At 44.1% G+C, this 24971-nt stretch overlaps 1 protein-coding gene and 1 long non-coding RNA gene across 3 annotated transcripts in view; one reads left to right on the top strand and one right to left on the bottom strand.

Moving 5' to 3' along the window:
* Window positions 1–12088: 12088 nt before the first annotated feature.
* LOC311598241 lies at window positions 12089–12795 on the bottom strand. The gene is made up of 2 exons (XR_014779519.1): window positions 12707–12795; window positions 12089–12481 (listed from the first exon to the last, which is right to left on the bottom strand). It is a non-coding gene; the product is annotated as an uncharacterized lncRNA (long non-coding RNA).
* Window positions 12664–24971, top strand: part of ZNF561 (zinc finger protein 561) — a 33939-nt gene continuing 21631 nt past the window's right edge. The window contains exons 1-2 of one of the 2 annotated variants that reach the window (XM_084783194.1): window positions 12664–12903; window positions 13130–13230. The gene's annotated coding sequence lies outside the window, so the exon portion shown is untranslated. The remainder of the gene's footprint in view (window positions 12904–13129; window positions 13231–24971) is intronic. The other variant, XM_084783193.1, reaches the window with a different exon arrangement.

Genomic DNA, 24971 nt, shown 5'->3' with positions numbered 1-24971 from the left:
GGAGACAGAAGTCTCCAGAAGCTTGCAGCCTGGCCATTTGGATTAGAAAACAACAAGATCCTGTCTCAAAGTAGAAAATGAGAATAAATGCCTTGGGCTGTCCTCTGACCTCCATGGTACATGCAAAGCTGCGTTTATACATAGGAACACACACACACACACACACACACACACACACACACACACACACACACGCCTGCGCGCACCTATTGGCTCGGGACCCCCAAGACCAACTCAGTTCTCCAAGTTCTCAGAGGAGATTTATTTGTCCCAGAGGGACAGAGGGCAGGACTAAGGGACAAAGACAGGAGACGGAGGAAGAGGGAGAGTAGGGAAGGGAACAAGGGAAAGGGGAGAAGAGGGACAAGGCAGAAGGAGGAGGGGTGTTTGTCCTGGAGGGGAAACAGGACAAAGGGCTGTCTCTGGATCACGAGGAGACAGTCGTAGCACGCAGGCAAATGGTGGTTCGTAAAGGTAAAAGGAGAAACCCCATGTTAGGATGAAGTGTTCAATTTTAACTGGATGTGTTAATTAGCCAGGCCAAAGGGGGCTTTTGGTTGCTGGACTTCAGTACTTTGATAGCTGGACCTTGGCAGTCAAGCCTCAGGGAGAGGAAGTGGCCAAGTAAGGGAACAGACCTCGGTGGCCAGCTTTAGGAATGTAATCTAATGGTTTTTTAGCAAGGCAGAGGGAATGGGGAGAAGGGCAAAGCCAGCCAGAGCCATGTTCTCCAGGCTTGAGCTGCCTGGAGGCCCCTCCTTCGTGTGCTCACAGGATTTTGAAAAAGGAATGAAAACAAAAATAAGTTCAAAGGGGGAAAAAGTGAGCAGAATGGTTCTTACCTATAATGTTAGTATTCAGGTTGCCAAAGCAAGAGGATTGACGTGAGTTTCCGGCCAGTCTGGGCAACAGAATCAGACCCCGTCCCAAAAACAAAAACCAGGAATGAAGGATGCCTCAGCAGTTAGGAACATTGGCTGTTCATCAAGAGGACCCAAATTTGATTTCCAGCCCCCACATGGTGGATTACAACTATTTAGACTTCCAGTTCCAGGGAATTCAATGGCTTTTTCTGGCCTCCTTGGGTAGCAGGCAAGCAGGTGGCACACAGACACATAATATGCAGGCAAAACACTCACATACATAAAATAATAAAAATAATAAATAAAAAACAGATGGGCATGGCACACAACATTAATCTCAGCATTCAGGAGGCAGAGGCAGTCATATCGCTCTGAGTTCAAAGCTAGCCTGGTCTACATAGTGAGTTTCGGGGTGATATAATGAGAACCCATCTCCAAAAACAAAGATGAAAGCAAAATTTAAACCCACAAAAATAAAAATAATAAATAATAAAAGGCAGTCAGGTATGGTGATGTACACTTGTGATCTTGTGATCTCAGGAGATGGAATAGGGCTTTTTTTTTTTTTTTTTTTTTTTTTTTTTTTTAGGACAACCTAGATTCCAGAGTGATACTGTGCCGTGTGTGTGTGTGTGTGTGTGTGTGTGTGTGTGTGTGTGTGTGTGTGTATAGGCCAGAAGTTGACGTCAGGCGTCTTCCTTGATCATATTCCAATTTGTTTATTGAGTCTGGGTCTCTCACTGAACCTGGACCTTCCTGTTCTAGCTAGTCTAGCCAGGCAGGTTGCCCCAGGGATCCTGTCTCTGCCTCCAGAGCAGGGGTTACAGGTTTTTGCCACGTCTGCCCATGGCTTTCATGTGGGTCCTGAGAGCCCAAGTCCAGTCTTCACACTTTCTTGGCAAGTTTTTTATCCATCGAATCATCTCTCTGACTCCTTTATCTTTTGTGTGTGTGTGTGTGTGTGTGTGTGTGTGTGTGTGTGTGTTTGTGTGTGATGTTACATTAGTAAATTGTCATGTAGTTTGAGATCACTGAGAACCTGGCTCTCAGGGTAGGGCTGCCCCTCCCCAATTCAGACCAAAGCATGCTATCTGAAAGTGTCCTCTAAGACCTCTTGCCTGGGAATGGGCTGGCTCCCCTCTGGCCGGGGTGAGGAGAAAGAACAGAAAAACAGCCCAAGGAAAATGTCAGGAGTGAAAGTACTGTGTCCTTGAACTCAGCTGGGAGTTAAGGCATTCCTAGGCATCTTTCCAAAGCCAAAGTCTCAGCTACTGTTTAAATCCCATGAGACGAAGATGCCTGCGCTGTGAACTGGCAGGGGAAGTCTCGCCCAGGAGAGCATGCTCTACCTGGGACCCTCCACTGCACAGGGCTTCCACAGGCAGTTCCTGCTAGGTGGTATAAGTGCCTGGCCTCATGCTTTACTCTCTTTCTGCTGCTTGTTTTATTCTTTCAAAACCATAAGTGTGGCTAGCATGCATCCTTCCATGAGGTGCATTTCTGTTTTGAAGGAGCAAAAATATTCTAAGGCTACTGAGCAAATCCCTGGCTCTGAAGAACTTTTTGTTTGTGTATTGGCTTGGGGAATGAAGCCGGTTGGTCCCTGTGAAGACTGGGCCAGCAAGTTGAAAGCTTTGGAGCCACACCATGTGGCTTAGGCTTTGCAAATGGTTGCTGGGAGAAATACAGCGTTTTGGGCTAGGTGAGGCTAGTATTTGCTTTTGTGTGTGTGTGTGTGTGTGTGTGTGTGTGTGTGTGTGTGTGTGTGTGTTTTAAAGATTTATTTATTTTATGTATATGAGTACAGGGCATCAGATATCATTATAGATGGCTGTGAGCCACCATGTGGTTCCTGGGAATTAAACTCAGGACCTCTGGAAGAGCAGCCAGTGCTCTTAACCACTGAGCCATCTCTCCAGCCCCAAGGCTGGTATTTGTTAATGGTCTACTGTAAAGCTGTTGAGAAAGGATGTGGGGAAGACAGAAAAGATTTCAGTGGCAAAAGGAGGTGGCTGACTTGCAGAGCCTTTGATGCTGCTGCAATGGCAGATATATATCCTTAGTGAACAAATGCATATTTACCAGAGTGCAGCTGGTTCCAAGCACAAGGTGAAGAAGTGGAGGGTCAAAGCCAGAAAAGGTCATCTGGCAATTGCTATGGCCAAATCAAGATACCTATGCTGGCATGCTTTTAAAACACTATTTTTATTTTGGGTTCCTTATATCTCTTTTCCTCTTTTCTCCCCCATCCCTTTCAACACCCCAACACCAGGTAGGGGAGAAAGAAGGTTAGTGGGGCATGGTGTTCCTTAGCTGCTTCCTGCTATTTAGGGTTATCAGGTCCCTTGGGGGGTAACTCCAATCTTCGTTTCAGGATATCTCTGGTTTGTTTTCATCACACTGCATCAACAGCAACCAGGAGCAGCAGAGGGAGGCATCAGTAGCCTTTTTCTTTCAGGGAGCCCCCAGTTTCCCTTTGGGTCTGGCTTTTATCCCCACGGACAAAGACCACACCCCCGCACGAGGTAGTTCACGGCTGAGAAACATCACGTGTCCTCTCAGCAGGCAGTTATCAGCTGTGGACAAACTGGAGCAGCCCACATATCCCACTCCTGAGATTGAAACAAAACCATGTTTACACATAACCCAAAACTTCCACAGCATACCTGGGATGGCAATGTATGGGATGAGGATTAGACTGCTTGAGGGGTGCAGTGAGGAGAGAAAATGTCACTTTACTTACAGCTGGGCTCTCGTGCACAGATGCCTAGAGTAACAGGAAGATGTTGGGATCTGAAGAAATGTAATAGAATACTTTAGATGGCAAGAAATAATGACATTACCTAGGGCTACTAGTGGCTTGGGGAACTCCTGATTACCTGGCTAGTGCAATTGTTTGACCTAGGGGTTCCTGGAATTAAACTAGATACAAAAGATGTAAAGTTGTTATTGTCACCACACAACCTGCAATAAGCAATGTGTTCAGAGACTGGAGCATAAGGGCTTACACTATGGAGGCACAGGGCAGGCCAATTGACAGTACCAACATGTTGGAACTGGCCATGAGGGATACTCAGGGACTAATACTTGACTGATGATATGTGATCCACAGCTAATCGCCCATGGTACTCCTTAAAGGACTATGTGCAAACAACGGGGGAATCCTGGAAGCATCCAGGGTTTGTTGGACTAGCTGAGGACCTAACAACCATACCTTTAGGAACAAAAATTGGGAACAGGACAATTTAAAATGTTTATTTATTTATTGTGGTGGACGTAGTCATGCCACAGAGTATGTCTGGAAGTGAGAAGGCAGCTTTTGGGAGTTGGTTCTCTTCTATTGTGTGCATCTTAGGGATCAAACTCAGACCATCAGGTTTGGCAGCAAGTGCCTTTGCCTCCTGGTCTCTCTCACTGGCCCTGAAACACAACAATTAAAACCACATTTCCTGCTTATAAGCAAATTATCAAGGCTCTGCTAATAAGTGACACAGAAAACTTATTGACTTAAGTGATCAAAGAGGTAACACAAAGAGGGTAGCTGAGTGACTGGAATGTGGGAAGGTGACCTCCCCATGTGCACCGTGGGAGGAGAGCTTACATCTCCCAGGACAAATGCTCACCGCTCTTCTTAAGTCAGAAGTGACATGTGATAAAATAGATGGAGTGACTAGTCAAGAACTGCGACAGATGTTCAAAGATAAAGGACTGCATGCACAGAAAGCATCCTTTCCTCTGGAAAGCCCCTGGAGATGCTTCCCTGGCGATTCCATTGCTACAGTGGCTTCATCTGCTTTGTTTGTTGACTTGCCCTCAAAACTGGAAAGGCCAGCTTCAGAAGTTAGGGTGGCCCATAAATACTTTATTTTTTATTTTATTTTATTTATTTTGGTTTTTCAAGACAAGGTTTCTCTGTATAACAGCTCTGTCTGTTCTGGAACTCCCTCTGTAGACCAGGCTGGCCTCGAACTCACAGAGACCTGCTTGCCTCTGCCTCCCGAGTGCTGGGATTAAAGGTGTGTGCCACCACTACCAGGCCCCATAAAGACTTTAGATCTGGCCTGAGTGCAGTGGCACCCTCCTGTAACCCCAGTACTTGCGGAGGTAGAGGCAGGCAGATTTCTGTGAGTTTGAGTCCAGGATAGCCAAAGCTACACAGAGAAACCCTGTCTCAAAAAAACCCAAAAATAAATAAATAAATAATAAAATAAAATAAAATTATTTAAGACTCTAGACCCTACATTACAGTCATAATCTATTGGGAAAATGGGTCAACTACCATAACCCTAACTTAAAAGTTTAATTTATGGCAATACAAAATTGTTCAATGGGAAATCAGTTACAATTATTGGATTAGGGGAGGGGACTTGCGCCAAACAAACAACAGGGCACAAAGTAATAATAGTTCCTAGCCCAGAGGAGATTTTGAGCATTGATATATTAAAAGGGTTAAAACTAAATTTAAATGATGGAACCTACCAATTTGTTTCTTTTCTTTTTTAAAATGAATGAATGAATGAATGAATGATTTCACTTTACATCCCAGTTGTAGGCCCCTCCCTCCTCTCCTCCCAGTCTCACCCTCCATCCCTCTTCCCTCATGCCCTTCCTCTATTCCTCAGAAGAGAGGAGCCCTACCCCCACCCTCACCCCCAACTCCCACCCCCACCCCACATCCGCCCTGCCCTCCGCAGGGCATCAGGACTGACTGAGCACGCCTTCCTCCCCTGTGGCCTGGCAAGGGAGTCCTTCTAGAGAGAAGTGATTTACAAAAAAAAAAAGGAGGCAACAGCAGGACTGTTTCTTGTTAAGCCTCAACAGGCACCTGGTTTGATGACCTAATAAGGTAATTCATATGAAGCAATATCACCAGGTGGCCAGGAAGAAATATACCAGACCATGGAAGATTTAGAAGTACAAATTTTGGTGCCTTCTACTACTTAAGAAAAATCCAAATGGTCTGCTAGAAAAGTAAATCATCATGGTAGAAGACCAAAGACTGCTCGCAGTTAGATAAGTGGTCCTGTCTGTGTCCCTGTCGTTTCCCCACCCCCTCAAACCCCCCTTTAAACCCTTGCTGTTCCAGATGCTGTCACCTTATTAGAGAAGGACAGGACCACTCAGGCACCTGGCTCTGTTATAGATGTGGGTAATGTGTCCCTCACTGTACACTTGTCCTGATCAGTGCATGCTTTTACCTGGCAAGGACCAAGAAGATACATTTATTTCTGTGTCTACTGCAAGAATATGGTCACGGTCCTACCATATGCCATCACCACATGGCAGAGCATTCAGAGAGTGCAAAGGCACCTATCTTAGTTCAAATAATATGTTACATCAATAATACCACACCTCAGAGGATGAAGGGAGTCAGAGCTTTAGTGTTAGTGACTACTGGGTTAAAATGATTTGGGGTGGGAAATTAACCCTGAGAGTAGTCAAGGACCGGAAATACTGTTTAATTTGGAGAAAGTATTTCGTAATCAAAGCAGATGGGAAATGTTACCTAAATCCAGACAAAAGACATTGGAATTTTGCATTCTATAAGATAAAAAGCAAACCCGTTGGTCTGATTGGGGGTCTGGCCCCACTATCCCTCATCTAGGACAGTTTTTGAGCCTCCTATCTAAAATAACTAGAACGAAATTTCAGTTTGCACGGGACCTACACAGGAGCAAGCATTGGAACATGTAAAACAGACAATACGTGGCACGAGAGCTCTGGCTGCTCAGAACAGGCCCCATTGGATTACAGGCAACGCTGATGGGGTGTAAGGCAATTGGAGTTTGTGGCAGAAGTGAGAGGAACAGAGGGTGTCTTCTGGCTTTTGGGATAGAAATCTGTCCTGCCAGGGAAGCCTATACCCCTTTAGAGAAACAGTTACTAGCTTTTACTGGGCTTTGATTGGAATTGAACCAATCAGTGACATGAAGCCCTGATTAGATTCCACACTCCAATTACAACATGGACATGTATCAAGCCTACCACTCGTCAGACAGGGCATGCAGGGAGCCTAGTGTCATTAAGTGGAAGAGGTATATTCAAGACAGAGCAAGACTCCTGGTGCAGTTGCTACATGAAGGAATCAGTAACACTGTCCCAGCAGAATCTGACTGCTCCCTCGGGAGAGTCTGTTGATCAGTTGTCTCCAGAGCCTCTGGTATGAGCAGCCAATCTGCAGAGTTATAAGCTGTCTATAAAGCTGTTCAAACTGACTCAGGACAATGCCATGTGCACACCAACTGGTCCGTGGCAAATGAAATGGCCACTTAGACGGCCTGATAGCAAATACATGAATGGACCACAAGTGGCAAGGAAATCTGGGGGAAACCTGCACAGGAGGATATAAAGTACATAATATTAAATAAGCATTCAACAACATTTTATTTGTCTTATGTGTGTGGGTGTTTTGTCTGCACTTAAGTCTGTGCACCATGTGTGTGCCTGATGCCTGTGGAGGCCATGGGCTTTGGAGCATCTGAATCAGAAGTTATAACAATTGTGAGCCCTACTATATAGAGAAACCCTGTCTTGAAAAGCCAAAAAACCAAAAGCCAAGCAAACAAAAAACAATTGTGAGCCACTGTGTGGGTATGTTAGAAACTGAACCCATGTCCTCTGGAAGAGCAGCCAGTGCTGTTAAATTGCAGAGCCATCTTTCCATTATCCCTCCTATATGTTTTTATTACATTTATTTACTTTGAGTTTGTATCTGTGTGGGCTCTCTATCCTACTACAGACATACTTGATTGTGCATGTTCATTGATGCTCTAGTCACAGCAGCCAGGAAATGGAAACAGCCTAGATGTTCATCATTGATAAACAGATAGTGAAAATATGGTACATTTACACAGTGGATTATTATTCAGCTGTTAAGAAAAATGAAATTCTCAGGTAAATAGATAGAGCTGGCAATAATCACTCTGAGTGAGGTAACAAAAAATCAGATAGAGAAAAATCACATTTTCCCTCATTTGTAGATGTTATTTAAAAAATTTTAGGTATGTGTGTTTCATTCATAATACCCATAGATGTCAAGCAATTAGCAAAGGGCTAAAGAGGCGGGAGCTCAAGGGAAGGAGGCTACAGTGCAATGACATAAACAGGAAAGAAGAACGGAACAGAAAGGGTTAAGTAGGGCAGAGCATGGGAGGGCAAGGTTGAGAAAGGAGTACAAAGAGAGATCACTAACCCTAAAGCCCTTTTAAGAGTCATATGAAAGGGGCTGGAGAGATGGCTCAGAGGTTAAGAGCACTTGTCTGCTCTTCTGAAGGTCCCGAGGTCGATTCCCAGCAACCACATGGTGGCTCACAACCACCTGTAATGAGATCTGGTGTCAGGCACATGTGTGGGCAGAATACTGTATAAATAATAAATAAATCTTAAAAAAAAAAAAGAGTCACATGAAAGCCTACTGCAGAAGTTCCTAAAACATATACATACATAAAACACTTTAATGGGACTACCCTATAATGAGTTGACAATGGCCCTACTACACAACCATAGGCAAACATAAAAAGTCCAGTGGCAGAAATATACTACGACACTGTCATCAACAGTAATCATCAGTCTTACGTGCTGAGAGCTACAATAAACGACTGGCCTGCCAAAGGCCCCACAGCTGTTCAAGATGCAGAGGATAAAAGACTGTGAAGTCCTGAGCCTTAAAGGGACATCTCCTCTGTAGGCCCACGGATCATCTCAGAAGAATGGGCAGAAAGACTGTCAGAGCCAGAGGCATAGTAGCAACTCCGCAAACTGTTTATACATTGTTATTTTCTGCTTATGATTTATTTATTTTATTTTATGTGCATTAGTGTTTTTATATGCCTGTATGTCTATTTAAGAGTGTCAGATTCCTTGGAACTGGAGTTGTAGACAGTTGTGAGCTGCTATGTAGGTGCTGGGAATTGAACCCAGAATTGCTGCTCTGGAAGAGCAGAAAGTGCTCCTAAGCTCTGAGCCATCTCTCTAGTCCCCGTTTATATATCCTTAATGTATAATTACCATTTGATGCAGCAAGCCCACTACCAAGTGAAATGAAAGCCCACACACAACAGAAAATAAATATGAATTACAATAGTACCATTCTTTTGTTAAAGTTTGCTTTGTTTTGTTTTGAGACAGGGTTTCTCTGTGTAGCCCTGGCTGTCCTGGAACTTGTTCTGTAGACCAGGCTGGCCTCAAACCCACCTGAAAGATTTATTTCTTATTTATGTGTATGTGTCTACTATGTGGGTGGCACAGGTGCCAGCATTGGGCGTTAGATCCCTGGTTGGCTGTGAGCTGCCCGACATGGACACTGGGGTGTAAACTCATATCCTCAGGAAGAGCTACAAATATTCTTAACTGCTGAACCATCTCTCTAGCCCATTTCACATGTTTTTTGGTCAGCAAAGCAATAAGGTTTCATTATGCTATTTTCATACATACCTTGTTTGGTTAATTGTCATTTCTGCAGTTCCTGCCTTCTCAAAATGCACTCTTCTACCCTGCTTCCAATTTAATGTCTTTACTTCTAATATATAATATATTTATTAATATATAATATATTCATATATTCATATATATATATAATTTTGTATGTGTATGGATGGTTTTCCTGTATGTATGTCTGAGCATTACATTTGTGTCTCATGGCCATGAAGGACAAAAGAGGTGTCAGGTACCCTGGACCTGGAGTTACAGATAATTGTGGGCCATTATATGGGTGCTGGGAATTGAACCAGGGTCCTTTGAAGAACAACAAGGCTTCTTAACCACAGAGCATCTCTCCAGCTCAACTCCTTTCTTTCTTTTTTTTTTTTTTAGATTTATTTATTTATTATATATACAATGCTCTGCCTTCTTGTACCTCTGCAGGCCAGAAGAGGGCATCAGATCACATTATAGATGGTTGTGAGCCACCAAGTGGTTGCTGGGAATTGAACTCAGGACCTCTGGAAGAGCAAGACAGTGCTCTTAACCTCTGAGCCATCTCTCCAGTATTCCCACCCCCACCCCCAACTTCTATTTCTTTAAAACATCTTTTATTCCCCAATTCATGGTCCCCTTTCTAGGTTCATGACTTATATTACCAGTCTCCCTCTCTCTCCCTTTCTTACACACACACACATTAAAAGCAAGGAGCCACATATGAAACAGTAGTTTTGCTTTTTGTTTTGTTTTGAAACAAGGTCTTACTGTATATCCCTGGGTGGCCTGGAACTCAGAGATCCACCTGTGTTTGCCTCCTGAATGCTGGATTAAAGGTGTGTACCAACATGTCTGGCTTAGTTTTACCCTGAATTACTTCAAAAAATAGAAAACACCCAGGTTGCTAAGTTGCCTCTAAAAACTAGTCATTTGGGCCAGCAGGCTGGCTCTGTCGGTGAAAGAGAAGCTGCCTTCTATTCCTGAAGCCCACGGCAAGAGAACTGAGTCCTGAAAGTTGTCCTCTGACCTCTATATATTCCCATATACATCCCTGCTCTTTCTGTTACACACATGCACACACACAACAACAACAATAACAATCAGGAAAAAATGTTAGGAATTCAGTATGTTATCTAAGATTTCAAGGATCTCGGTACTCTTTACAAACACAGACTTCTTCCTACCCACCAGTCACTGTATACAGAAAAGAGGAAACAGAACAGCAAAATAGGTACCAATTCAACATATTTGTAAGCTGAATTCGGTAACACACAAATGCAACCTTATTATTTGTCTCCATAGACTGGGATTCACTCTGTAGTTTAGGCTAGCCTCCAAGAGCTCCAGTTAACAACAGTTTCCAAGTGAACAGTTTCCCTTAGGCACAACCTCAGAATTCAAAAGAGTAGTTTTGGGTGATTTCTCGATGTTTCACCTTTCATGTATTTATTCATTCAAGGAACGTGGCACGTATTGTGCTCTGAGATGCTGATGATACAAATTAGTACAACCAGTTTGTATGTGTAGAAATACAGTCCGGTAGTTCAGGCTGTCTTGAACTCACTGTGCATGCCAGTCTGGCTTGATCCAGTCTGTGTCTGGAGCTTGCTGAGGTAGCAGGAGTGTCTGTGGATAACTTTGTTTTTTTTAATTAAAAGATTTTATTATGTATGTATGTATGTGTATGTGAGTGTGAGTTTCTGCAGGAACCAGACGCGGATACCAAATCCTCTGGAGTTACTGGCGGTTTGAGCCATATCAAGTAAGTGCTGGTCCTTTTGAAGAACAGCAAGTGCCCTTAATGGCTGAGTCCTCTTCATGTTCCAAAAAGCTTTTTTTTTTTTTCCAAAACAGGGTTTGTCTGTGTTAGCTTTGGCTGTCCTGTAGCTCACTCTGTAGATCAGGCTGGCCTCGAACTCAGGGAGATCTGCCTGCCTCTGCCTCCCAAGTGCTGGGATTAAAGGTGTGTGCCAGCACCACCAGGCTCCAAAAAAAAAATTTTTTTTTTTTTTAAAGTGCAGCACTGGAGACTGAGACTGAACCTAGAGGCTTGAGTGTGATAGGGAAAGTGCTCTGGCACCAAACTGTATCTCAGTCCTCAAGAATAATTCTTGAAAAAAAAAAACACCTATGATCCTAGCACTCTGGGAGGCAGAGGCAGGGAGATCTCTGTGAGTTTGAGGCCAGCATGATCTACAAATCAAGTTCAAGACAGCCAAGGCTACACAGAGAAACCCTGTTTCGAACACACACACACACACACACACACACACACACACACACAAACACACACACACACCCAGTGCCAGTAAATCAGTGTTCACAATAACTCCCGGAATGCCACCCAATGAAAACTCATCGTGATACCCAGAGAAGAAAAGTCTTATGACACAACTTTAGGACTCATGTTATCAGTATTACTTTGTAAAGTAGGAAAAACTGGTACATTTGCTAAATTCCAAGAATAGAAACCTTTACACTTGGCATGAGGGATAAGTTCTGTTGGTAAGAGCTCTTGCCTAACATAAACTAATACCCAAATGCCCTATAAACCCCAATGCGGGCATGCTTGTTATCCCACTTTTTTTGGAGGTGGCAGGAGATTTAAAAGCTCAAGGTTAACCCTTGGTGGTCTAGGGAGTTTGAGGCCAGCCTGGGCTACAAAAGATCCTGACTCAATGGGGAAAACACATACACACACACACACACACACACACACACACACACACACACACACACACACACTCTAGCCTTCCCCCTACAAGCAACACTGAACGAAGGAAAACAAAGAAAATTCAAAAGACTCAGAATTTACAAAAAAAAAAAAAGTTTATTTTATTATGACTTTGGAGACAGGGTTTCATGTATCCCAGGCTGGCCTTGAATTTGCTATGTAGCTGAGGCAGGCCTTGAACCATCTCGCAAGTACAGGGATGACAGTACGGTGCTGGAGATGGGACCCAGGGCTCTTTGTGCGTGCGAGGCAAGGACTCTACCAACTGAGCCTTGGTGGTAGTGGTGGTGGTGGTGGTGGTGTAGCTTTATTCGACAACACAACAGAATCAACGACTGAGGTGTTAGCATGGTGTCCAGAGGCACACAAAGACAGGTCGACAAAAAGGTGTCTGGAGACAGCTGTGACTCAGTGGACCAGACGGATCATTTTTCCTGGGCTGGCAGATTATGCAACATGGCTAAAGGCACTGCGAGCGTTAGGGAGAGGCGGGAGAGAAAAGCTTTTGTCAGCAGCATCAACACCGGGGTATCCCCACCCCCATCCTCGCCCCACCGGTCCGCCATCAACCGAGGCGCACCCCGGCCTGGTCCCGCCTCTCGCCCCGCCCCCGCGCCGCCGGCCCATCAAGGCCAAGCGTCTGACCTCGACCTTTTTGGCTCACTTCCAATCCCTACTCCCCTTACGAGCCCACCCGAAAAGGGGTGCAACTGCCCGGACGCGGGAACAAACAAGCTTTTCTCTCTAGCCTGGAGAGATCCAACGTGGCCGATAACTTCGAGCCGGAAGCGGAAGTGACGTCACACCAGATGCCCCCCCCCCCGCTCCCTCCCTTTTCTCTGAGCTCTGAGACCTTCTCGGTGTTTGTCCGAGGGCTCTCCGCTCAGCTCGGTGAGGATTCGGTGAGGGGATGCGGGGTCGGCATGGGGAGGGACAGGACTCGGTAAACCTCTGAGGGCAGGCGGGCCGAGCTCTGCTTGCGGGTCCCGGCGTCCTCCCAGGCTCAGCAGCCCTACCAGGTGCCGTGGCCCGAGTGCGCATCAGCCCTGAGCTGTTTGCATCCACCTTTCTCCTAAAGCCTCCTAAAGTAACCTTTGTGGGATTGCTCCTCCCTCAGAAAGAATAGACTTTTCCGCCATTGGCATCACATCGAGAAGCTGCATCTTCCATTCTCCGACCGGGCGATTCTGTTTGCTCCTGCGGCGCTTTGGCTGAAAGGTGGGTGAGGACAGCCTTTTCCTCTTGTTTTTCTTTTTTCGTGTGAGTGTGTGTGTGTGTGTGTGTGTGTGTGTGGAAAGGAATGTTTTATCCGAAATTTTCGCTTTCGTGGGACATCTGCTTACCCGAGACATACAGTATTCTGATTAAAAAAAGAAAAAGGTAACTTTGTTATAGACTTCTGCAGGGTGCATTTATCTGTCTGTAAATATAAACGTACAGAGACCCTATACGGGTCTTTGTGTTGAAAAGTAAGGGTCCCAAGTTACTCTCATTTGATGCTGGGGGTAAAACTCAGAGCCTCACGATGCTAAGCCGTCTCCTGCTGAGCTACACCCCTACCCCAAATAGTTAGCCATTGTCTGAACGTTGTAGGCCTGTGCCTCCTTGCAGACTTTAAAAAATGGAGGCTTTGTTAGGTTAGTACTGACTGAACTGTTTGCTTTTTCCAAGAAAAAAATAAAGTAGATTTTATGGTGAGCTATTTGAGAATAAGTTGAGAATTTTAGGCGTGATACTTTTTTTTTTTTTTTAACATAGCGCGATACTTTTACATAATGGGTAATGCATCTTCTAAAAAAAAAAAAATGAAGATACTGACCCAGTAAGGCCATAATAGTAATGTTTCAACCAAGATAACTAAAAACAACAATGCTATCTGCTATCTTCTTTGTGTGAAATCAAGTCTTTGTTGTTATAAAATAGGTTTTTGGTGTTTTTGCATCTAAGATTTCTTCAAAGTTTCTTTTGTTTTTTGTAATAGTAGGAATTGAATCTTGGGCTTTGTGCATGTTGGGTAAGCTCTCTCTACCCCTGAGTTATAAACCCAGACCTCCTTAAGGGCATTTTTGTTGTTGTTTATTTAATACATTTTACTTTTTAAATTAAAAAAAAAAAAAAAAGCCCTGGGATGTCAGAAAAGGCCACAGGGCCCCTGGAGCTGCAGTTACAGGAGGTTGTGAACCACCGGGTGTGGTGTGGGGAGCCAGCTCCCAGGTTCTGGAAGAGCAGCATGTACTCTTAATTGATAAGCCATTTATCTCTTCAATCCTTTTTTTTTTTTTAAAGGTTCATACATTGAAATTTTCAGATGTCTTTTAGAATCTTTGAATCTTCAGTGGTCATGTTGTTTGTTACACTTAACTTTTTAAAACGAGGTATATATTCCCCCCCCCCTCATTTCTGTGTATATTTTATTTTATTTTTTGCATTTTCTTCCATTAAAATTTTTTTTTCTGTAGACTAATTGGTTCTTGGATTTCTGAGTGAAGTGGTATAGCTCTTGTCTAGAATATTTGAGGCCCTGGGTTTCATCCTCAGTATTACCGTGAAGGGGGGGAGTGGGGGAGTGAGTGAAGAAAAACCAGTCTAAGCCTGTTCTTATAGTACAGAGTAAATGTATTGCAAAGTGATCAGAGCTTTGAGGGTTAATACACTCTACTGAGTCACTGAGTTATTACCCTCTTGTTATATGAGGGCACATGACAGTCAGACCCACACAGGCTTGGGTGGGGTGTCGAACCTAGGGCCTTGAACATGAGATGTGCTCTGTCGCTGATATGTGTCCCCAGTCTCTTTACTTAGACTGCACTTTATTCTGTCCACATGAGTGCATGTATTTGTGTGTGAGGAGGCCAGAGAATCCATTCTTTCATCATGTAGGTCCTGGGATTTGAACTCGGGGAACTTTAGATCTTTAGGTCTTGGTGACAAATACCTTTACACACTGAGCCTGAGTATGATGTTATAGCTATGGCGGTCCCTTCTCCTCTTCCTCCTCTTCTTCCTCCTCCTCCTTTCTCCCCCAGCACTGTTGTTCCACATACCTTTTATTTGAATATGTTCGCTGTACAAAATAATGGCTTTTATATTAGGACATTTTAATACATTCATGTAATGTATTTTGGTCATACTCACTCCCAAGAGAAGTGAGTTCTAGCTAAGCTGAGACTAAATGACAGGGTACAGGAATGACCATGTTGAAAGAGCAGGGCGTAGGAGGGAAGGGAGCGTGGTAAGCAGTGACTAATTATATTTGTACAGTGCAAGAGGAGAGCCTCAAGAGTTAATCCCGGGCTTGACAGTAATTTCACTCATTTTCTCTGGTGGTGCACACAGACTCTTATCCCAGCGGCGGGTGGTGGAGACGGGCAGGAAGATTGCTGCAAGTCTGAGGTAACTCAAGGCTATAGAGCAAGACACTATCTAAATAAACAAATGGACTCAGTGGTTAATAGCGAACGCTGGCTGCTCTTGTAGAGGACCTTAGTTCAGTTTCTAGCACCCACATGGCAGCTCACAAACATCTGTAACTCCAGTTCCAGGGAATTCAGTGCCCTCTTCCGGCCTTCACGGGCACCAGGCACACAAGTGATGGACAGACATACATGCAGGTGAAACACAAATACACATAAAATAAAATAACCACCGAAACAAAACAGGCTAGAAAATTCACCTGTGTAAGGAAATGTTTGTGTTCCAAAACAGTCAAAAACCTCTTGGAGTGGCTTTTAGACCTCTTAGGGTTTCCCCTACCCCAAACTAGGACTCAGTTTCCCTGGGGGAGTGTTCTCCTTCTACTTAGCAGGAGGAACCAGTCCTGTGTGGCTGCTTACAGATACCAGACGAGTTGGAGCCAGTCCAGGGGTAAACGACCCGAAGGCTCCCCTGCCAGTGTGGTGTATCTGAAAATATACAGGGATGCTTTATGCCTGGACAATATCAAAAAAAAAAAAAAGGAAAGCCAGGCATAATGGTGCTTGCCTGTAACCCCAGTATTTGGGGGGTAGAGGTGGGAGGATCTTGAGTTCTAGGCCAGCCTAAGCTACATGCTGAGTTCCAGGTAAGCTACATGTGACTTGATCTCAGAAAAAAACAAAAAAACAAACAAACCAAAAAACCCCAACCAACCAAACAAACAAACAAACAAAACCCCAAAGAATAAGAAGTTGTTACCATACAGTTGGTAAAGTTGTCCATATAATGCTGGTGACAAGAGTTTGGTGAAAGTAAAATTTGAACTATCAGTAGTATCTGCAAAATTTTAAATTTGAATGTCCTGACATAGTATTAGTATAAAAGTAAAAACAACAATTATTTAAATGTGACTATTAAGAGTATTCACACTACTATCTAAAATTGTATTCAATTAGAAGCCACTGTGGGGGCTGGAGGCATGGTTCAGTTGTTGGGGTGCTTGTCTAGTATGTAGGAAGTCCTAGATTGCATCTGTAGTTCTGCATGCACTTGACTATGGTGTGTAGTCTGTAATCCTGGGACACAGGTGGTGGGGACAGGAGACTCATCTCCAGTAAATTGGAGGGGTAAATGAATGATACATACCACATCAAGGTGTATTTCTTTGACATCTCCTCTTCCTACCCCTTGGGCCTTGTGGGTATTAAACAGGTGCTGGGCTGCATTTCTGTCTTGTACACAAGAGTGCCTGCCCCGTCATAGGCTCTGACTTCAGTAGAACGAAGAGAGACCAGGCAATGGTGGCGCACGCCTTTAACTCCAGCACTTGGGAGGCAGAGGCAGGTGGATTTCTGTGAAATTCGAGGTCAGCCTGGCCTACAGAATGAGTTCCAGGACAGCCAGGGTTACACAGAAGCCTTGTTTCAAAAAAAAAAAAACAGAGACAAAAAAAAAAAAAAGAGAGAGAGAGAGAGAGCGCGCGCGCACACGCAAGAGAGAACATGTGTATCCTTCTTAATTAGTGCCTTACAAGTTTTAACACACTTCTTGGCTTAAAATGTCACGTGACTCTGTGTTGATGGACGCCTGTAATCCTAACACCTGGAAGATGGCGGTGGTAGAACTCAGGTTCAAGACCAGCCTGAGCTACGTAGCCAAGTAGCAAAGATGGAAGGGGAAAGAGTTAGTGTTGCATAACATGTGTTGAAGAAGAACTTAAGGCATACTGCAACAGTCCACAATGTGGTTGCCCAACTCTTTTACTTGTTTTTGACATTTGTAATAGCAATTAAACAGTCTATCTATATTCTGCCTAAGAAAATACAAAGGAAGTTATAAGTCTTCCCCCAAGGGAGCAGAAATAGTTCCCAGTAGACATGGTATCACCATCACGAGCCATATTCAGTCATCCTCACATTTAGACACATTCTGAGTGAATAGTATTGTTACCCAAAGATTAAACTAGAGCTAGGACTGGTGGGTCGGACCTGTAATCCTAGCTATTGGGATGTCAGGGTAAGACAAGGCCATTAAGGGTTATAAAGTGACTTCAGGACCAGCCTGGTCAACTTAGTGAGTCCTTGTTTCAAAATAGGTAAAAAGGGGGTTGGCTATCTGAGTGGGAGCCTATGTGAGGCCTTAGGTTCCATTCCTAATACTGGGAAGGGTGGTGGGGGCTGACTTAGAAGCTGAACCTGGTAGTTTTAGGATTGTGAGTCAATGTGGGCTGTATAATGGGACTGTTTCAAAAGGAGAATTAAAACATAAGTTGACTCTCCAGTGTAAAAAGAGAAAGAGGAGATTGAATGCTTGGACACAGTTGCAGTTCAGTGGGAAATGACTGCAGCTCCTTTTATGTAGCTTAGGTTAGCCTCACACTGTAGCCTAGGCTGGCCTTGAGTTCCCTATGCATCTGCCTCAGATTCCCAGTTGTTAGGACTAGATGTATACACCACTCCTGGCTTTTTTACTTGGTTCCCCTCCCCGCCCCCACGGGTGGTGGTGGTGGTTGCTTTTTCAGGTATTGTTTATTTTCCTTCAGCAAGAACAGTGTTCTGGCCTGTGTATTTGCTAGAACACCTTTCATTCTCAGAGTGACTTCCATTTTCTCTCCTTCCATTCTCCTTTGTATAGGTGTGTGTGTGTGTGTGTGTGTGTGTGTGTGTGTGTGTGTGTCTCCAAAGGCCAGAAGAGTTGGATCTTTCTGGGGTTGGAGTTAGAGGCAGTTGTGAGCTGCCATCACTGGTGCTGGGAATGGTACTCTGATTCTCTGCAAGTGCACATTCTTATCCACAGAGCCATCTCTGCAGCTCCTTTGTTTTATTGTTGTCACTTTCTGTAAACTTTATTCATCACGGAAGTATATGATCCTCCAAACTTACTTTTTGTCCTGCATATATCCCTATATCCCACTTTCTCTTTGGTACTTGGGAACAGTTGCTTTAGTTCGTAGGTTAGTGCCAATTGCCTTCTGATTAGGTATTTGGTTCTAGACAAAGCTCAAATGACCAGGTGACAGTGTCACTTCCAGTGTCTCCTGAGGAATGCAGTCCCTAGAGTCTAAAATCTAGGTTCCTGCAACTGAAGGCAAGCATTCTTTATGTGGAGCCAATTTCACATGCGTTTTATCTATTCTCCCACTCAAGTTCTGTGGGAGAGACCACGCCATGTAGAGTTCCGACTCAGCCTTCCAAAGGCTTGGTTTTCACAAGTCTTACATTGTTCTGACATGTATTGTGAGGGTAGTTGTTGCATTTCTTTTTCTTTTTTTTTTTTTTTTAAGAGGGAGTTTTGCTCTGTAGCTCAGAATAGCCTCAAATTCACTGTCCTCTCTCTTCTTGCCTGCTGGCCTACATGCATACATTACCACACCCATTTGGGTTTTTCTTTCCAGGTGGTGGTGGTGCAGGTGCGTTGCAGGCAAACAGTCTCATTATGTAGCTGAGGTTGCCCTGGAATTCACTGCAGTCCAGGCTAGTCTTGGACTTAAACTTCTCCATCCTCAGCCTTCTAAGTGCTGGTATTACAGCTGTATGCTGCGTTTACCTGCCTCAGTGCTTGTACCATCATTTCATTAATAATAAAGCATAACAACCACATAATGTCTATATTTATATTGTTGTATTAAGATTTTTTGTTTCTTTTTGAATCAGAGCCCCATGTTGCCTAGCCTTGCCTTAAGCTCACCATCTAGGGGTATGTATGTATGTACGTATGTACATACATGTGTGTGTATGTATGTAATGTATGTATGTATGTATTTGTGACACACTTTCTCTGTATAGCCTTGGCTGCCCTGGAACTCGCTCTGTGGACCAGGCTGGTTTTAAACTCAGAGCTCTATCTGTCTCCCTCCTGAGTGCTGGGATTAAGGGCATGGGACACTACCATCTGGCTCAGGGATAATCTTGAACTCCTGATCTTTTAGCTATACCTCCTAAGTGCTGGGATTACAGGCATGTGCCAGTACCAGGGATTGAACCAGGGCCTCATATATGGTGTATGGTAGGCAGTTACTCTTGTTAACTGAACTACGTTCTCAGACCTGTATTTGATATTGTGAGTAATCTGGTGACGGTATCATATCAAGAAGTACATAAGTGCTGGGCGTGGTGGTGCACGCCTGTAATCCTAGCACTTGGGAGGCAGAGGCAGGCAGATTGCTTTGAGTTCAAGGCCAGCGTGGTCTACAAAGCAAGTTCAGGACAGGTATGGCTAACACAGAGAAACCCTGTCTCGAAAAACCAAAAAAAAAAAAGAAAAAAAGAAAAAGAAGTATATAAGTAATACACAAATATTATGTACTTTTTACATAGGGAATTTAAACATCTGCATTATTTGGGATCTCTAGGGCACCTGGGACCCCAGGGAACATCTACTATGTACTATACTGCAGAATTTTGGGCTAAGGAGATGGGTCAGTGGTTAAAGCCTTTTCTGGGTTCTGGAGAATGGAGTTTGGCTCCCTAGAACCCACGTAAATGTTGGGTGGGTGTGGCAGCCAGTCTGTAATTTTAGCACTTAGGAGGCAGAGATAAAGATCTGTTCAGTAAGCTGGCTAGTTAGATTAGCTGAATCTGCAAGCTCTCAATAAGATGGAGAGCAATTGAGGAAGGCTTTTGATAATCAAATTCTGGCCTCTTTATTGACATATGTACCTGCATCTAGCATATGTTTCTGTGATGGCAGTTCTTGTTTGTCGACTTGACTGCATTTGGAATTGACTAAAATCCAAGCTGATGGGTATACCTGTGAGGGACTACTTCTTTTTTCTCTAAGATTTATTTATTTATTATGTATACAGTGTTATGTCTATATGTGCACCTGCACACCAAAAGAGGACATGACCATGTGGTTGCTGGGAACTGAACTCAGGACCTCTGGAAGAGCAGCCAGTGCTCTAAATCTCTGAGCCATCTCTTCAGCCTCGAGGGACTTTTTCTTAATTAAATTACTTGAAGTAGAAAGACCCACTTTTATTTTTATTTATATATTTTTAGAGATTTTATTTATTTATTATTTATTTATTATGTATGCAGTGTTCTGCCTGCCTCCTGAAAGACCCACTTTTAATCTGGCTTTTTTGAGGGAAGATAGCATCTTTAATCCAGATATTTTTGGAGTGGCCATACCTTCTGTTACAGCCTATAGAAAGGACATGGAAGAAGGAAGCTCTGTTTTTGCCTGCTTGTCCTCACTTTTGCTAGCAAGTTCATTTCTTTTTTCTTTTTCTTTAAAAAAAAAAGTTATTTATTATTATGTATACAGTGCTCTGCCTGCATGTACACCTGCAGTCCAGAAGAGGGCATCAAATCACATTATAGATGGTTGTGAGCCACCATGTGGTTGCTGGGAATTGAACTCAGGACCTCTGGAAGAACTCTTTAACTGCTGAGCCATCTCTCTAGCTCCAGCAAGTCCATTTCTTTATTGGCATTAGAGCCTACTTCTTCATGATTCTGGCCTATATTGAAGACCAGCTGAGATTTCCAGCTTTGTGGACTGAGCAACTTCTGGATTCCTGGACTTTCCATTGGTAGACAGCTATTGTTGGAGTAGCTGGACCACAGCCTGTAAGCCACTCTAATAAATTCCATAAGTTCTGTTCCTCTAGAAAATGCTGACGGATACAGTGTCCTACATGTGAACATGGATATATATATGCAAACCATATGTATATATGTGGAGTTCAGAACCTCTGAAGCTGAGTGACAAGCAATTGTGAGCTACCAGTGCAGGGAACTGAATTCAGATCCTCTCCAAGAGCAAGGCACATTCTTTTTTTGTTTGTTTTTTTGAGACAGAGTTCTCTGCATAGCCTTGGCTGTCCTGCACTCACTCTGTAGAGCAGGCTGGCCTCGAACTCACAGTGATCCACCAGCCTCTGCCTCCCAAGTGCTGGGATTAAAGGTGTGTGCCACCTCGCCTGGCTACAATGTGGATTCTTAATGACTGAGTTGTCTCTTTAGTCCCCATGTGTGTCTTTTTAAGCCACTTGACTTGGTAGGCAGCAGAAGGCGACCTTCACTTTATTCTTCATAAGCTCTGAATTTCTGCATTTGGAATAGACATTCATTCTTTAGTGTTTGACTTTTTCTTTCAAAATCCTATCTGTCTGTATTCTTGTCCTACCTTTGACGTTTTTGTTCACTGCAAAAAAAAATTCCACTGTTTTACCATAGTGCGCCTATTCCATTGACCCACATTTGTTTTTGTATTTTTTCCCCCCCAGTTTGGAACTTGAAGATTCTCCTGGTAGGAAAGGCATTTGCTTCCATCTTGTGCACAGGAGAACACCTTGCTTTTTTGTTACAGAGTGTGGACACACAGGGATCTCAGGGATGGTGCCGGTCGGTTTTGAAATTGTTTCCCCCATAACCTGCTCAGTTAGCAATATATGCGTGTCCTGATTGGCTTAGTATTAAGAACTCCTAATTTTTAAAAATTAGGTTTTGTTTATTTTTGTATGCAGGGAGGAGGTCAGAGGACAGCTTTAAGAGGTCACTGATCCATCTTCCTGGTCCAGAGCTCTTTCAGCTTTGTCAGTATGGCCAGTTAGCGCCCTGGGATCCCACCAGTGGAATATACAGAAGGTGATAAGGACGTTGTCAAGCTGCTTGGCCCCTTGGTTCCCTCTGGCAGAGGACATGTCTGGCTGTTACCCATGGAGTAATTCCAGCCCTCCTGTGTGTGTCAGTGATCACTAAGCGTTCCAGGAGCAAGCTACTCCTTCAGGGCGTGAAGGGCTAGTCTGAGGAGGACTGCATGCAAACACCTCACGCCCTTTTACCCTGTGCTAAGGGTGGACCAAAGCCTTGAGGTTGCGAGGGGAGCACTCTGTACTGAGTGCATCTCTGGCCAGCGATCTTAGTTCTAGATCACCTTTGGGATTCAGACAGGTCGCAAATACCTTGATACCTGTGTCCTTTCACAGTCCAGTCCAGGATGTGTGTATATGAGAGAAAGGGGACAGCACAGTCCTACTGTGTTGTCCAGGCTGACCTGGAATTCCTTAGGCTTCCAAGTGTGTGTCCCCATGTCCATAGTAACTTCATACGGTTGTCCTTGTCACCAATCTTGTTTTTGTACGCCCTTGATTGTCCAGACAGAAGATTGCTAGCTCCTCATGCGTCAGTGTGCAGGCGTCCTGGCAAGGCAAACAGCAAACACACTTTTTGAGGTTCTGTACTGATTGTTTTGTTTTTTGTTTTTTTTTAAAGTTCCTTTTAAGACAAGGTTTCTCTGTGTAGCCTTGGCTGTCCTGGACTTGATTTGTAGACCAGGCTGGCCTTGAACTCATAGATATCGTCCTGTCTCTCTCTTGCCTCTGTGAGTGCTGGGATTACAGAGGTGTGTGCCATTGAGCCTGGCTGGTTTTTTGGTTTTGTTTTTGAGATGTTTTTAACTATGCATTTTATTCTTTTAAAAAAATCTCTCTGTGTGTGTATGATATATGTGTGTATATGAGGTGTATGAGTGTGTTTATATGAGTGTAGAATCAGGGCACCCTCAGATGTGAGCCCTGGCCTTCTAACTTGTTGGAAGGCAGAGTCTGTCCTTTATGTCACCAAGCTTCCTGGCATTTCTGGGCTGCTTCTCTCTCAACTTCCCACCTCTCTGTAGGCTCCCTGGATTACAAACATCCACGCTGCTGCTGCTTCTGGATTTGCTTGCTTTCTGGGGATTTGAACTGAGGTCTTCATGCTTGCAAGGCAAATGCTTTGCCTACTCCTCAGCCCTTAGCACTGGGACAATTTTCAATAAGTAGAAATCTTCAGAATTCAGTGGGACCATAGAAATTCATCTCTTTGCTCTCCTCCGGGGGGGGGGGGGGAGGGCTAGTGCTAATGTGTCATGCAGGCTCATTCATGAGCCACCATGTGGTTGCTGGGAATTGAACTCAGGACCTCTGGAAGAGCAGACAATGCTCATATCTACTGAGCCATCTCTCTAGCCCTACAGGCTCACTTGTGAAGTGGGTCTGTCCTAAGTTGGGGAACATTGCAACTGAAACCAGTGTTGACGAAGTCTATCACAAGTTCTCACTAGAAGTTCTTGTAATTTACCTTCCCTTTTGTGGGACGATTGGGTTCATGTAGTCTAGGCCAGCCTCCAGCACTGGGAATGACCTGGAGCCCCTGATGGCTACCTTCACAGGATTTAGCCTACAGGCGTATCTGCTCCTACTCCTGGTTTTATGTAGTGCTAGAGATAGCACACAAAGGTTTTTGTTTTTGTTTTTTTGTTGTTTTGTTTTGAGACAAGGTTTCTCTATGTAGCCTTGGCTGTCCTGGACTTACTTTGTAGACCAGGCTGGCCTTGAACTCACAGAGGTCTGCCTGCCTTTGCCTCCCTGAGTGCTGGGATTACAGGTGTGCACCACTGCGCCCGGCCAGACCACACAGTTTCATGTTTGCTAGCTAACCATGCTACCCAGTGAATCACATCATTAGCCCATTCAGTGTCTTCTTTCTGCCACACGGTCTTGGTATAATTGTCAGGCTGGCAAAGATTCTTGGGCCTCCTGAGTGCTGGGATTACAGGTGTACGCTACTACCACACTCAACTTGAGTGCAGTGCTTCCTGTACTATTCTTATTTGATGGCAGATTGTTGGTGTGGACCCAAACATATAGGTTTAGTGGATCAAGTGACTCATTAATTTTAGGAAATTCTAGCCATTTGATATATATTGATATCTTGTACTTGTTCAGCCTTTGTTGTTTAGTTGTTCAAGGCCAAAATGTCCTCCTTTTGAGAATAACTTCACCCAGAAAGTATCACAGATTTGGTTCATGTTACCTAAAAGCTGTACATTGAGTCTCCTCATGGCCTTTGTCAGGGGTTGTTAACAGCCTCCTATTTTTCTTGGTCTACATGGTCATTTAAGCTAAGTGCTGGAGAAGCTTACAGTATAGCCTGAGTTGCTGCAGAGTGCTTTCTTGCCTTGGTCTCATAGGAAACTGGAATTCTTTTTTTTTTCAAGTCAGGGTTTCTCTTTGTAGCCTTGGCTATCCTGGACTTGCTTTGTAGACCAGGCTGGCCTCGAACTCACAGCGATCCACCTGCCTTTGCCTCCGGAGTGCTGGGATTAAAGGGATGCGCCACCATGCCCGACTCTAAAACTGAAATTCTTAAAAGTGACTGTAGACTGGTTTAAAGTGAGGACTATTCTGTCATTTGCAACATGGACGAGCATGGTGCATGTTGTATTAAGGGAAATAAAACGAAACATCAATCCCTCATGAACTGCTGTATATAGGAAAAGTTGAAGGAAGACTGTCAACTTCATTGGATTGAGAGATGTCCAGTCTATTGATGAGCACAGCTCTGGGCATTTCTGTGACAGTGGTTTGAGAAAGGATTAGATTATGAGGGTTAACTCAGTGAATAATTTGATAAACTATTGGAACATGATGGGGCCTGACTGAAGGAAGGCCATTGGTCATATTTTGGGGGGTTGTGTCTTAGCTTCTTGTTGCTATGTTGCTCTGCTTCCTGCTTGACACTTGTAAAGAACCTTTGGAGTGGAGGTAAACAATGCGC

Source organism: Acomys minous (assembly GCF_964271855.1).
Source record: "Acomys minous genome assembly, chromosome: 5".
Taxonomy (NCBI): domain Eukaryota; kingdom Metazoa; phylum Chordata; class Mammalia; order Rodentia; family Muridae; genus Acomys; species Acomys minous.
This window is presented reverse-complemented; position numbering and strand designations above follow the sequence as displayed.